The sequence below is a fragment of the Aptenodytes forsteri genome, unplaced genomic scaffold (genome assembly GCF_000699145.1).
Source record: "Aptenodytes forsteri isolate BGI_AS27 unplaced genomic scaffold, ASM69914v1 Scaffold321, whole genome shotgun sequence".
NCBI lineage: Eukaryota > Metazoa > Chordata > Aves > Sphenisciformes > Spheniscidae > Aptenodytes > Aptenodytes forsteri.
The window spans coordinates 1,135,078-1,148,943 of NW_008795030.1; the positions used below are offsets into that span (position 1 = coordinate 1,135,078).

A 13,866-nucleotide genomic window follows, 5' to 3' on the forward strand; every position below is an offset into this window, starting at 1 on the left:
CATAAGTCTTAGTGCATCTTCAGCACATACAGATGATGCCTTAACAGACTCAAGCCTTCAAGAAGATTGAGGGGAAGCCAAGGTCTCTGGCACATGTTTTGTTTAAAACACATTCTTTTATTTAAAAAAAATAAAGAAGAAAAAGAGATTTAATCAGCAGTCTCTCGAATAAACTCACCAACGAAGCTAGGTCAGCACGCAAGAACAGCCGCAGACCCTGAGGTGATGCTGAAACACCTCCTTTCCCCAGCAAACCTCGTCCATACCTCTGGTGCATAAAGCCCAGAGTTCAGCTCAACAGAAACACCTTGTGCTGCTTTCTATTTGCATCCCAAATATAAAGAGACTTTTTATACTACTAGTCTTCCAGCTGTGCCTTTCCCTCTACTTCTCTCGATCATACCCAGCCAGTGTACCTGCACTTGGGTTTCCTCTGAGCTTGACCTGTTCCAGCCCCTCTCCTGGCTGACCATGGGGAGAGCCCGCAGGGCAGGCTGGACTCAACTTCCCACTTCTAGAGACGTGAATCTTACTCAGGCCAGAAATCCCTTGTAGCTGTACGTCTTGTAAGGGCAAGTCCAGGCTTCCTAGCACTTCAGTCCCACGTTATCCAGTGTTAGGCATGGTCTGGTTGCTATTTGGACCTGAAGGCCAGCAATTATGTTTCAAAGGACATTAAACTCGGTTGCTCTCTGACCCTAGGGCAGATGTGGCCATCAGAGGCTGCCAGAAAGCTGGAACTACTATTTAGTTTTTCTCCTTGCAGAGTTGGGGGGGGAAAAAAAGTTACGTTGTTTTCTAAAACTATTCAGATACTTGGTCTGGAACCCAGCTAATCAAAGCAGCTTTTAAAAACAACAGGAACCAAGTTTCAGGCTCTGCCTCTCCTCTGCACCCCAGCCCACTCCCAGCACCTTCTTGAGGAGGGCGGCCTTGCCAAGCGCCCGCGGATGTGGTTGCCTACCTGCACCGAGCACCCTTCCCTTCCCGCCCTCATGCTTGGCTTTTCTCTAGATTAGGAAGTGGCTTTGTTTCCATGTTGGTAGCTTTGCTCTCTCAAGATCCTGCATTATTCAGACACTAAGACCTAGCAGAGAAGCCCACGCACTCAGCAGCGCAGCACGTACAGCCCGAGCACGGGGAGAGGGCAGGAGCTCCCCCCGTATTATCCTGCCTTTTGCTGGTCTCGGTGATCACAGACAAGAAAGATCTTATAATCCCTGTAACAACAAGTTTTCGTGTTCCGTATGATCTCCCAGCTTAAATCAGCCACCTTACACTTCTGGTTTCATTTGGAGGCTTAGTCCACGGCAGACAGCTGTGGCTAGGAACAGCTTCCCCCTTCTGGCCAAGAGCCTGAGCGGGAGCCAGCCAAGAGATCTCCTCCTGCTAGTCCTTCCACGTTGTTCAGCTCTCCACGGAGAGACCTGGGGATGGGACCAGTGGAAGCTGTAGGCTCTTTTCCTCCCGCCCCCCATCTTCATGAAAACACTAGAAACCAGGTCTACAGAGCATCAGCACTTGTACAACCGTCTTATTTCACCTTGTAGCATCCCACACCTCTGCAGGAAGGAACATTTAAAATGAACTCCTGTATCCACCTCCAAGGCACCTGGACCCATCCTCCTGCCACAGCTCTTCAGGAGCTGCGGAGCGACGTTATTTTCACAGCTGTGGGAATTCTTCGCCTTGGCCAAGAGCGAGACCCAGTGTGTTTAACTGCAAGTGGTTTCAGCAGCCCAAGCTGTATCTCAAGGCAGGCAGAGATTTGCATACGCAGCCTGCCAGCCAGACCACATCAGCAAACATACATACATGCCAACTAGACCAAAAGTGGCATCGGCGGAGACATTGTTGAGAGCTCTCTGAGAAAAGCTCTGAGATGCCATTTGGCATCTTGCTGACACAAGGGAGGTTTCCTTCCATGGGCTCATCCAGTAACTTGCAATTCAACAGTTAGGACCCTGGAGATCAGCTCCTACAGCCTGTTTAGCAGCACACCAGAACGAGTCTTCAGCACAAAAGCACCTGCGTGCCACCGAGCTGCAGCACAAACAGCCTTTGCTTGCATCGAAATAAGTTTCTTACAATAGCGCCATTAAGCAAATTATCCCAGAAGGCAGAAAAAGAAAAGCAAACCAGACCGCGCCGAACATCTACGTGAAGCATCAGCCCACCTGGATGAGCAACCAGTGACACCAAGTGAAGCAAAGCGAGCTAGCGGCAGTACTGACCGGGCTGGAGAGCTGGCTGGGGGCAGGCAGCTGCAGGCTGCAGGGCTTGGCTCGGTGTTTCCTCTGCAGCCAGAGCGTGAGGAACGCGCAGATGCGAGGAAGTTTAGGGTCCCTCTCCATTCTCCCATCCCGATCAACATCGCACAGTCCCAGTAACCGCCACCCCCGCGAGCTCCCGGGGAAGCATGGCCGGCTCCTGGGGCGCAGGGAGGCTCCCGCGGCGCTGCATGGACGCCCCACGCTTGAGGTTGCCGGATGGAGGAGATACAGGTGGTTAAAGCCCAGCTGGCAGATGCGCAATGGAGACGAGCGACTCGGTCGCACGGAGGCAGGTTCACGCTCCCACTCCCCAGCAGCAGCGCTTGTGGTTGGGGCTTTTTCTTTTTTTTCTTGTTTTGCTTTTTTAAAAAAAAAATAATCTCACAGCTCCTTGTTCACCTTTGGGTTCCCTGGTTCAGACAAGACGCTGACAGAAAACATACGTGGTCTAGTTAAAGTGACTAAAGTGTCTTCCATCTAGTGCTGCATGTGTCTCACGTCAGGCTGTGAGCTTTGGGGGTATTTCCACAACGGGGGAATATTCCGAGAAGCCACTTACTCTTTAAAAAGGAAGAGAAAAACTCATGAAACCCCACACAGGTCTGACACCACCTCGGAAAGCTGCACATCTCTTTGCTCTCTCACTGGCACAGGGACGATGGGTCACCCATGATGGGATTCAGGGTGCATCGATCCCATAAGCAAATCCTCTGGCATCGCTAGGATTTGCACCTAGTCCTTCGTTTGCTTTATGCTGCACAAGAGCCCTTGTCGTGGACACTGGAGTTATCTAAGAGCCACCCTGGGAAGTTCCATGCGAGGTATTTTTAAGGGCATTTCTGATGCAGACAGCTTCTGAACCCACTGCTGCTTGGATTTATTGGCGGGACAGAGGAGAGGTATTTAGATCGCTTGTTTTGCCTCCTTGCCCCTCCAAGCCTGTTCCCCTTTGACCTTTCCGTTGGGTCAAGCCAGACAGATGTTTTCTGCAGCAAGACCCCAGAGAGCGCAGGTAAGAAAGAAACCCCTTGAAATGAGTAAAAAGACACCCACACACCTTTGCAATTAGAAATAACCCTGTGTCAGCGTTGATTTCTGAATTTCTCCAGAGAGCGCAGAGTATGAAAAGAAGATCTTGGTTTGAACCCAGAGAGACTACTTATGACTGTCTTGCCCCCGCCGCCCCCATAACGTGCTCTTTGAGAACCGATAACGAAAGAAACAAATGACTTAATACCAGCAAGGCAGCTGGTCCCAGCTCCGCAGAGGGAACCTCGATAGCTGATGAGGTCCAAAGCAAGGGAGCTGGGAGTAGGTGCCAGAGAGCAGCACGAAACAGCACCGTGCAGCTGCTGAGCACAAGCCTCCAGGAGACTCGGTTCACACTGGCACCTCCTTCATTCTGCCACAGTCCCAGTGAAGCAGAAACCATGTTCACAACGGGCAGTCCAAAGATGAGCTTCCATCACCGCTTGCAAGGAAGCTTTACGTTGCTCAGTGAAGCCGCGCAGGTGCTGCAGCCAGCCAGCTCTCTGTGTGTGGGCCTGGCAAGATCTGATAAATCTTGTCCCGACCAAGACAATTTTGCATGTTGTGTTATCAGGCGCTTCAGCGCGGGGAGAGGAGCTTCAGAAAAGCAATCAAAAAACCCCACTGTACGTCCATGCAACTAAAACACTGGAGCGCCCGCCCCAGCATGACAAGATCAGAAAGCCACAGGAGACATAAATGACAGCACGGAAAGGGGTTTGGTGTGGGGAGGAAGGAGGAGGAGGATGAAGTCAAGTCCAGGATGTCATGTGAGCAAGTGAGTAATAGCTGTTTTCTGTATTAGCAGTCCCACCTAGCTGAGACGGGCTGGTAGGGGCGTGCTGCAAGAAAGTGTTTGGTTTTCAGAGAGGCCCTTGCAAGCACTGCTTACGTCCTCGCATACGTGGGACGACCCGTCATGGGACAAAGTGCAAATTAAATGCATGAGTCTCCTTGAGGTGCACATCTGCAGCAGGCTCTCTTACCTTGTCTGCCGAGTCCGCAAGGTCTTTCTCTATCCAAGTGATGTCTGATTTTGCCTGCGGGACAATAAATGAGCGTCAGCACAGAGGGGTTGTGATACTCCGCTAAAGTTTTCCCAACGACCTTGTTTAGCAAGAACCAGGCAAGCTGTTTACAGCCACTGGTGGTGTCCCACCAGACATCGCACCTCGGGACGCGATTCCGAGCTGTGTTGGTGGCTCCAGGAGAGCAGCTGGAGCGAGCTGCTGTTAAAGGCTTTGATAAACTCTGACAGGCAGTGGAGAAGGACGCGATGCCGGCACTTGGTTACACATGTTCCCCAAGAATCGGAGCACCACCACCAAGGAGAGAGAATTAATTTCTGGCAGGTTGATTAACGCCTAGATCAGATTTTACTCTCAGCCACACCTGGACAAACTCCAAAAGCATCTGTTCTGGTAGTGGCGTCCTGGGTCTGCAGGGAAGTTTGGCACCCCCATGGCAAAGAGAGGGCTTCTCTCCAGGGGCAGGCTCAGCGTTTCTAAAGCAACCAGGAGGAACATACTCAAATACTCAAACTCACCACATCCCTCGAGGGCAGGGCCAGCCCAGCTGCTCTGACAGGTCCCTGAGCAGCATTAGAAATGTCAGTTTATGCTGCCTCTGGGGCCAGATGCAATTCTGTGAACCCTTATAGGGAGAGGTGCAGAAGCGTTTCAAAGGAGCTCAGAAAAGAACTGCTTCTCAGCTAGGATACGGCTCCTTCTCCCCCAAAAACTCAGACTTAAGGGAAGAAGTAAGTTTTCGCAAGGTCAGTAAGTTTTTGCAAGGTCAATCCCCAAGCCTGCTGTATTTTAGCGAACGTACCCACCTAGGTATCTATCCCACCTAGGTATTCTTTCACCTGTTTTTTAGATAATGAGCTAAGTTTGAACAGAAAAATCACCCCCCAAAAACTCAAATCAGATTTGAAACATTTCCTCTGAGAGGTTCAAGTCTCTGGCTGCAGATGAGATAAAACTCATGTGACTGCAGACAGAAGGGATCTAAGAGAGGCTCGAGCTGTGACTTCTCTTGTGTCTTTTCAAGCAGTTTGTCAGCACGATGGAGCCCGCGGCGCTGGCAGGGCTCTTCGGCGCCAGCAACGTCAACCGGGTGGGTGCAGCGCGAGGCAGAGAGACCTAAAAGTAGGACAGGAGCTACGGAGAGGCGAGAGAAGAAAAAGCAAGCCTTGAGGGAAGGGAGGAGCTGCGTGGAAACAAGATTAGAGTTAAGAATTAACTGATTTTCAGCCCCGGAAGGACTGAATCAGATCGGAGGGGGCCCTTGCAGTCACCTCTTCCCCTTCCTCCCCTCCATCGCTCTGCCTTTGCTGCGGAAGCAGCCAAGATCTCTTTGGGTCTCGGAGAAGGTGTCTGTCCCGCTGCCGCTGTGGGAAGCGGATGCCCGGGGCAGCCGGCTGACACATCTACCAAAGCCACAACTAAACCCCTTCCCAAACGCTCAAAAGCGATCACAAAAACCTCAGCGGTCCCCCTCCGGGGATCATACCCACCCACAGGGAAACCAGCTCCTTCACTGCTCCGACCAGCGAGCAGGCACCGAACCCTGCCTTGGATGGGGATGGATCGATTTCTCTCCCACAAGCACGGATCTCTCTGCAGGTCCACCCTAGCAGGGCAAGACTCTGCTCCTGTGAGCTACCAGCTATCTTCTGACACCCACAGCCTCGGGGGAGGCCATTTTACACAGATTCCTGCACCACTGGGAAATATTTGCTGCTCTTGGAAAATAAAAGGACACCCCCGGCCACCGGCCAGGTCCAAGCCCAGGAGGTCGCTGAAGTCAGAGGAGGAGACAACTTCTGAACTTCCCAATGCCGCCTTCGAACTGCAGGTGGCTTAGTCATCCTAGATCAGGGGCTGGGGACGTACATACATTGTTTTTTTTTTCCCCAACACCAAGTTCAAAATACAAGTCCTCTTTCCTACTTTCCCCTTTTTTTGAGGAAGGATTTTACAAGCCAGAAGCCAAGAGACAGGTTTGTTTTTGCTCGCGTTTTGTCACTTTGCTGGTTGAGACAGTCACATCTAAATGCAAGGAAAAAAAAAACCTGCAAGAGCTAGAAACAGATTACGCTTTTGGCATTTTGCTTCCTATTCATCAACAACTAACCAGAAGCTGTTTTAATTTCTGTTGCTTCAACACATGCTCTGATCCCAAAACACTCCCAAATTCTGGCAGCACCTAGGAAAGACGCTTCTTAGAAAGCAGTTTTACCGTCAGAAATGCCTTTTCCAAAAGAAAAGTCGTTAATTAAAACTGGATAAGGTCTGGCTTTCTAAGGTCAGGGGATTCAGCAACTTCTCGTGTCCTGCAGAAGAGACAGAGCATAGTACTGTATGCAGAGCAGATATTTTATCAGCTAGACACTTGCCTCCTGGATCCTTGGCTTGCTGCGAAAGAGGAGCCTCAGCATCTCCAAAGCTTTAGGCTGCTATTCTCCCATACTTTGCAAGCTGGCTTCTGAACTTAGAGCACTCTGCAGCACCCAGACCAGCACGAGAACCCCGAGCGTAGTAGTTACGTCACTGGGATGTATTTTGGGAGTTTTCGCTGAAAGGAAACTGTGGTTTCATATGGGGAAATTGCATTGTGTGGCGATAGCTGCACAATACCAGCAGCCAAATGAAAACACTGGATGGCTTTACGGGTGCTTAGGCATGGCTCTTTCCATCAGCAAATCTCAGCAGGCTTTTCAAGAGGATCAGTGTAGTCCCCCATGTCACAGACAGGAAAACAGGCATAGAAAGAGCAATTTCAGCCACCACACGAGGCAGCAACAAGCAACTGAGAGTCTGTGTAGCTTTCTTCCCCAAAGTTAAGCTGCCCCTGCTCCGAGCAGCACAAATGCTGAGTCAGCACAAATATTCTCCCTGTAGGATCAGCTGAATTGCAGGTCTCCAGGGAAAGAGCCGGAAGGAGGCAGCTTCTGCACCCTTCCCTGGTTTGTCCCTGCCCCGTGTCGGAGTCGCTGCTTGGTCATCTGCTGTATCAGGTCTTTGGGACGCTGCTGCGAGGCCCCACGTGAGGTTTGCACACTGAGATCTTATGGGAGGGTTGCACAATCCTGCCTGCTTGCTCAGGGGGTCAGCTCCTGCACCGCGACACCCCTCTTACACATCAAGGGATGCCTTAATAGGGCCGGAGTGGGAAGGAGATGGGAATTGGCCAAGTCAGGCAGTGCAGACACGGGGAGCGGAGAGGAGAGGGAAGAAGGGCTTCAGCCCTATGGTTCTGAATCAGTTCTCTCCCAATTTCTGTGTTTGCAAGGAAACAGTGAGCCACGTGCTTACTCCCAGTTCCTGTCAAGAGGCCATCTGCATTTCATCTATGCAAAACAGATGCCCTAGATGGTTTCAAAAGTTACCCAGCTGTGTCACCAGTGTCACTGCAAGGTCCTTTGCTGTTTTACAGAATCCCTGTAGCTGTCCCCACTCCATACCTTAAAAAAGTCACAGTTCCTACTGAACTTCTTTCCAGATCCATGCAACTTTTGCGGCTGTTAAGTTGCTTAGTGCTGCCCTGGACTGCAGCATTCAAACTGCTGCCAGGCTGCAGGTGTGTCGACATGGGGCACCCTGATAGCTCTTTCCCACTCCTATAGCCTGTTTCCCAGGGGGATCACTCCCTCCTCAGTGGCAGGAGGCACAAGGGATCTCAAAACAGTTCTGCAGCAGAGAAACACAGAAGCTGGAGCTTACGTTTGGGCAGCTACAGCTCGTGCAAGGAAATAAAGCAGCTGCAGAAGGCAGGCATGCTTCAGTGTGAGACGGGACGATGCAGTCCTCTGGTTCGTGGCCTGACCTCTCTTCTGATCGATTTTCTGACCTGTGTGTTAATAATGGGCAAAAAGAACTGCATCCTCACCCCCTCCTGCCTTGCCAGGGGCCTGGCTCAGCCTACCTGCCCCTTTTTTCCCCTAGAAACAGCGCTTTGAATTCCTGAGGCTTTTCACAAGGAAGAGTCCCATCCTGAAGCCCCTCTGCTAAAACTAGAGACCATAAACTAGTCTTGGTCAGAAGCAGAAGCCATCAGCTCTTCACTTTGGATGCAGTTAACGGCCATGGAGGGAAAGGCTGCCGCAAGAGTGCAAACCTCCATTGCTTCGCTGTCTCTGCTCCCAAGAGAAGGGAACACAACCAAACGAACAGGTAACAATCCCAATATAAGGTGATCATAGAATCATAGAATCATAGAATCATTAAGGTTGGAAAAGACCTCTAAGATCATCGAGTCCAACCGTCGACCCAACACCCCCATGCCCACTAAACCATGTCCCTCAGCGCCTCATCTACACGTCTTTTAAATACCTCCAGGGATGGGGACTCCACCACTTCCCTGGGCAGCCTGTTCCAATGTTTCACCACTCTTTCAGTAAAGACATTTTTCCTCACGTCCAATCTAAACCTCCCCTGGCACAACTTGAGGCCGTTTCCTCTCGTCCTATCGCTTGTTACTTGGGAGAAGAGACCGACCCCCCCTCGCTACAACCTCCTTTCAGGGAGTTGTAGAGAGCGATGAGGTCTCCCCTCAGCCTCCTTTTCTCCAGGCTAAACAGTCCCAGTTCCCTCAGCCGCTCCTCATCAGACTTGTTCTCCAGACCCTTCACCAGCCTCGTTGCCCTTCTCTGGACACGCTCCAGCACCTCGACGTCCTTCTTGTAGTGAGGGGCCCAAAACGGAACACAGTATTCGAGGTGCGGCCTCACCAGTGCCGAGTACAGGGGGACGATCACTTCCCTGCTCCTGCTGGCCACACCATTTCTGATACAGGCCAGGATGCCATTGGCCTTCTTGGCCGCCTGGGCACACTGCCGGCTCATGTTCAGCCGGCTGTCAATCATTTATCATTTATCATTTATCATTTAGCTAAATCTAAAGCAAGAAGCATAAACCAAAGGAAACTGTGGTGCAGGCAAATGCACGCCAATAGGCAGGTTGTGGGTCTAAGGGCAAGAGACACGCTGGTTGAGCTGCAGCAAGAGCAAGAGCAAGAGCAAGAGCCTTCCTCCATCACACTTCCAAATGATCTTACACATCCCGGGTGAGTTTGACACTCTTAGGGCAGAATTAAGTCACCTCTAGGCCTTATTCCATATGTTTGAAGAGGAAAAAGTTGGTGACAGAAGTGGGTTTGCCAATTCTGTTCTTTCCGTTCCTATGCCCACAGGTCCTGGAGAAGTGAGATGATGCTGCCTGAGTGGCGGTGGGCCAGACGCGGGTACCGAAGTGCCAAGACCAGCTGTAAACTCTGTGTGAACCTGCTGTCATTGGCACATCAGTCCTAGGAAAGATGATCTCCAAATCCAGTGGTGCCAGATACAAATGGTTCCCAGTGCACGGTTTACAGATGCTGTAATCCAATTCTGTGTCAGCAGACAAGACCGTAGGGCTAAGCTCCAGCAAGTCCCAACATCAGCTCCATAAAACAGGACAATTGCTAGCCCTATAGATTTAAATCAGAATAACCAGGGACTGCCTTTGCCTCCTGCCAGGATCCAGTTACATCCCACCGAGCACTGGGAAGGATCAGGGTTTCATAAACAGGAAGGTGACGGCGTGAAGAACTGCCGCCTGAAGAGAGACAGCTGCTGTCATGTCAATACGCTTCGGAAGTGGGACTGGTGCCCCTGTGCTAGACCAAAGAGGGATGTCTCAGCAGAGGTTTCAGCTGCTGGCCAGGAAGCACTGGATGAAGAAGATGTCTACCGCGTGCAGCCACTGGGGCTGTAGCTCGTGCAGACCCCTCCAGCGCAGACTGCTCCTGGGTGCCAGCCTCAGGAGTGGGAGTTTCACACTCCTGAACTTTTGCATTAAGTTAGTTTATGCAATCTACTCCAGAGCAATAACCTCCCTGCAGAGGAACTCCTGCTCTGCAGGGAGCTTGAAATAAATGGGAAGCAAGAGATGCTGCAGCTTTGCAGAGGAAGCCAGTCTGCCTTTTGCTGTTGTGAAGAGCAGAGAGGCAAAGGCTCCTCTGTCTGGAACTTTTTTTTTTTTTTTTGAAAGTGGTGATTCGCAAAAAGGGGAACAAACAAAGCAAAGCAACCTCCCCAGCCACTGCCTCCCCTCCTGCAAAGGCCTTATTTGGGCAAGGCTGACAGTTGGTCTCATTTGCAACCAAAGAACTGGCCAGAACCACGGACTTTTGTCTGCACTTCTTTGGTGAATCACCCTCAGTGCTCCTGGGAGCCCCCAGACTTGGCCCCAGCCTGAGAAATCCTGTGGGACACTTGTCCCTGAGCAGCACTGCTCTTCCCTCAGCAGAGACACCCTTGCAAAGCGAAGGGCTTCGGCTTGCGGGACCTGCCTCTGAACAGACCCACCAGCCAGCACGGAGGACGGGCTAGACCTGTTTAGAGAGACGGGCCGGAGAGGAGGGAGCTGTGCCTCGAGGCAGAGCCATTTCGACCCGAGAGGAAGTGCTGCCCACAGCAATGAGACGCTCGTATCAGCAGCTGCAGATTTTAACTCACTTTGTTGCCATCCACCGATTTCCAGGAAAGCAAGGCAGGCGATGCTAACTACCCCCACAGGAAACCTGCCCTCTGACCGACACCTTTCGAGAAGCCTGCCACTGCCCCGGGGACCTTGCGGGAGCTGAGAAATGTCACCCTGTACCCCTGCTACGTGCATGTCCTGCACGTGGCAGGGTCACCACGTCAGCCCACCACCGCTCCTGGGGCTTTGCTGGGAAGGGAGAGCAAGAGCTGGGTCAGAGTAAGCAGGTGCTGCTACTCGGTCTTTATCAGGAAAGGAGTTGTTTCCTGGCCTGCCACTCGCTACGGCTTAGAAGAAAAGTTGAAAACAGAAGTCCAGCCAAGCAGAACATTTTGTGAGAGCGTACCAATTTCATTCAGTTGCCAAAGTTAAAAAAAAAAACACCTGGAAGTCCAGCCAAGCAGAACATTTTGTGAGAGCGTACCAATTTCATTCAGTTGCCAAAGTTAAAAAAAAAAAACACCTGGGAGAATTCAAGAGTTTCACTCTATCTAATTAAGCGGGCATTGCAGTACCAAGGTTGTATTCAAAGATTAAACACCGAAGCCATCTCTCCTGTGCTTACACATACCATACAGGCAATTAAAGAAAAAAATAATAATTTGAAACCTCAAGCAGATTTAAAAACCTCTCTGCCCAAGAGGAGACTCTGTCCTGTTCTCCCGCACATGTTCCGACGGGTTTAATCCCAGCCCACGCTCCCTGGGCCATGCCAGCTCCCTCGGCCCCACAGCTGCCCTCCCTTCCAGGTACGAAACCTTGTGGGCTCTGGTTTTCCCACTCCAGCATCATCCCAAACATCACTGATCCAGCACCACTGCAGGGCTGCCTGCTCAAAGCGAGGGTCTGGCCACCGTTTCATTGCATTTTATAAGACAGGGTTGCTTTTGCTTAGTACGTGCATGCCCGCATCTGCAAAAGGTCGGGGAGAAAAGACATGAGACCTCTCGCTTGAGCTCCTCAGCCACTTCCAACCACACCTGGAGCAGGAAAAGCTGCAGAAGAATTCAGTCCTGGGGGTTTTATAAAAGCAGGCGGCAGATGGAGGGAAGAGGTGAGCCCAAGCCCCTGTGAGACATCAGAGAATCAGCAACAGCTTTTGCAGGAGGAGCATAAATGCTTGGGGTCACGGACAGAGCTTAAAAGAAGAGGGGGATTCTTAGAGCAATCCAAGAGGATCTGCAGGGAGACAGACAGCTTCGTTAGTCCTTTAAACTGAACTCACGCTGAACAAGGGCATTTGCTGTTTTGACAGACAAAAGCCTCGGGAGGCAGCCAGAGCCCGGGGGGAGGCAGGGCCCACCGCAGGGCGGCTTTGAAGATGGAAGTCTTGGACAAAGTCACTTCTACAAACACAGCTAAGGAGCACCGGAGACTTCGGCAACTGGAACTTCCGATAAATGGATAAGGACGGGGGCGGACTCCTGGCAGGAGCTTTCCTGCTAGAGGTTTGCAGGAAGGGATTACTGAGAGGGAACAGCTCTGCAGTGGAAAAGAGGCACGTTTCACCCTACACTATCTCCAAGGACTGTTTTATTGGTCTCCTGCAAAACAAAACAAACCACAAACGGGGGAGGGAGAAGAGAAGAAACCCAGGACACACAGTCAGACCTCTGCATAGACACGCTGGTGTCTAGAAATCCTGCTCATCGCTACCTTCATGCACAAACTCTTACGGGGCCAAGGCAGCTGGGAGAAGTGAGTGACCAACTGCACTGTGGCATGGATAATGCCAGGAATCTCCCTCCATATGGCTTAAACCAAAAGCCTTTGCCTCCGAGCATCCTAGAAACACTCCGCTGTCTTCCTCGGGGCAATTCCTCTCCATTCAGACAGGCAGCCAAACGCTCAGTGTAAAATTAATTTGGTCACCCTTGGGAAGGGCTTTGCTGCCACTCCGAGCAGTGATCTTGGCTCCCTGCAATGGGGGTTACAAGCAAATCCCTAAAAAGGGAAAACTCAGACCAAGACAGCGCAGTTTTACCCTGTTTGGTGTTTAGATGGAGCAGAGTTCCACCCTTTTTCATGGGCCCCTTCTCTCACCAGCAAGTTCACTTCTCTTGTATGCAAGAAAGTGACCCACATCACCTTCCGTGGAGGTGGATGGAGCTGTCACAGGGAGGAAACACTGCAAAATCCCGGAGGCCACAAATAGACACCAACATGCTCTGGCAACGAGGAGGAGAGCAGCAGTCACAGAGCACAGGACTTCCCGGCAGAGCGCGGTGGGACAGCGGTGACAAGTACCGGCGCATGCAGCCACAAGACAGGCCGTGTCACCCCAAAGAGGCTGAGAGCCCCAGGGGACCCTGCCAGGCTGGCTGCCCGGCCACCGCTCCCCCTCGAGCACACTCCAGCAGGTGGCACTCGGAGCATCGTCAATGTCCAAAACGTGTTTCTGTTCTGAAACAGGAGGGTAAGAGCAGCAGGGACCCATTTCATAAACACCTCTGTGGGAAGATTCAGCACCCCTAAAACAGGGGGGATCTAGGAACAGATAAAGGGATAAGATGTTTTCTCATGCAAAGCCTGAGGTTCAGGAAGGGAGAAGGCAGAAGGTGGCCTCACGCAGCAGAGCTCCCCAGGCAAGGCAAGCCCTTCTGCTTCACAACATCCTTTTTGATCTGTTATTACCCGACTCATTTGACCAGGAGCACCAAAATAATCTGCTTTATGCCAGAGAGCTCGGGTCCCTTGTGGGATGGAGAGAGCAGGGAGGCTCAGGCACAGGCAGCCCCCTTGCACTCCCCGTTCTCCTCCCTGCTCCCGGCTCTCTCCAGGGGCATTCTGGCACCAGATCCTGCAAGTTTCTTTAAAAAAAAAAAAGGGGGGGGGGGGATCCTCCCCCCCCTTCCCAGGCAATGGGGAATCTCTCCACCCTTTCCAGGCACTACACAAGCCACAGGGCCAGGATCATCAGCTGACAATGAGCAGTTTGGGCTCAAGATACAAGCTCAGGCAAAACACCAAACCCCACCGAGGCTTTCCGATAGCTCTCCTGTGCCATGCCAGCCTGCCGCAGCAGACACAGCGTAGGG

The 13,866-nt window shown here is 51.7% G+C and overlaps 1 protein-coding gene across 1 annotated transcript in view; it reads right to left on the bottom strand.

The window, feature by feature from the left end:
* Window positions 1-13,866, bottom strand: part of RPS6KA1 (ribosomal protein S6 kinase A1) — a 34,741-nt gene that overhangs the window by 12,315 nt on the left and 8,560 nt on the right. The window contains exon 2 of the mRNA XM_019471243.1: window positions 4,289-4,342. The gene's annotated coding sequence lies outside the window, so the exon portion shown is untranslated. The remainder of the gene's footprint in view (window positions 1-4,288; window positions 4,343-13,866) is intronic.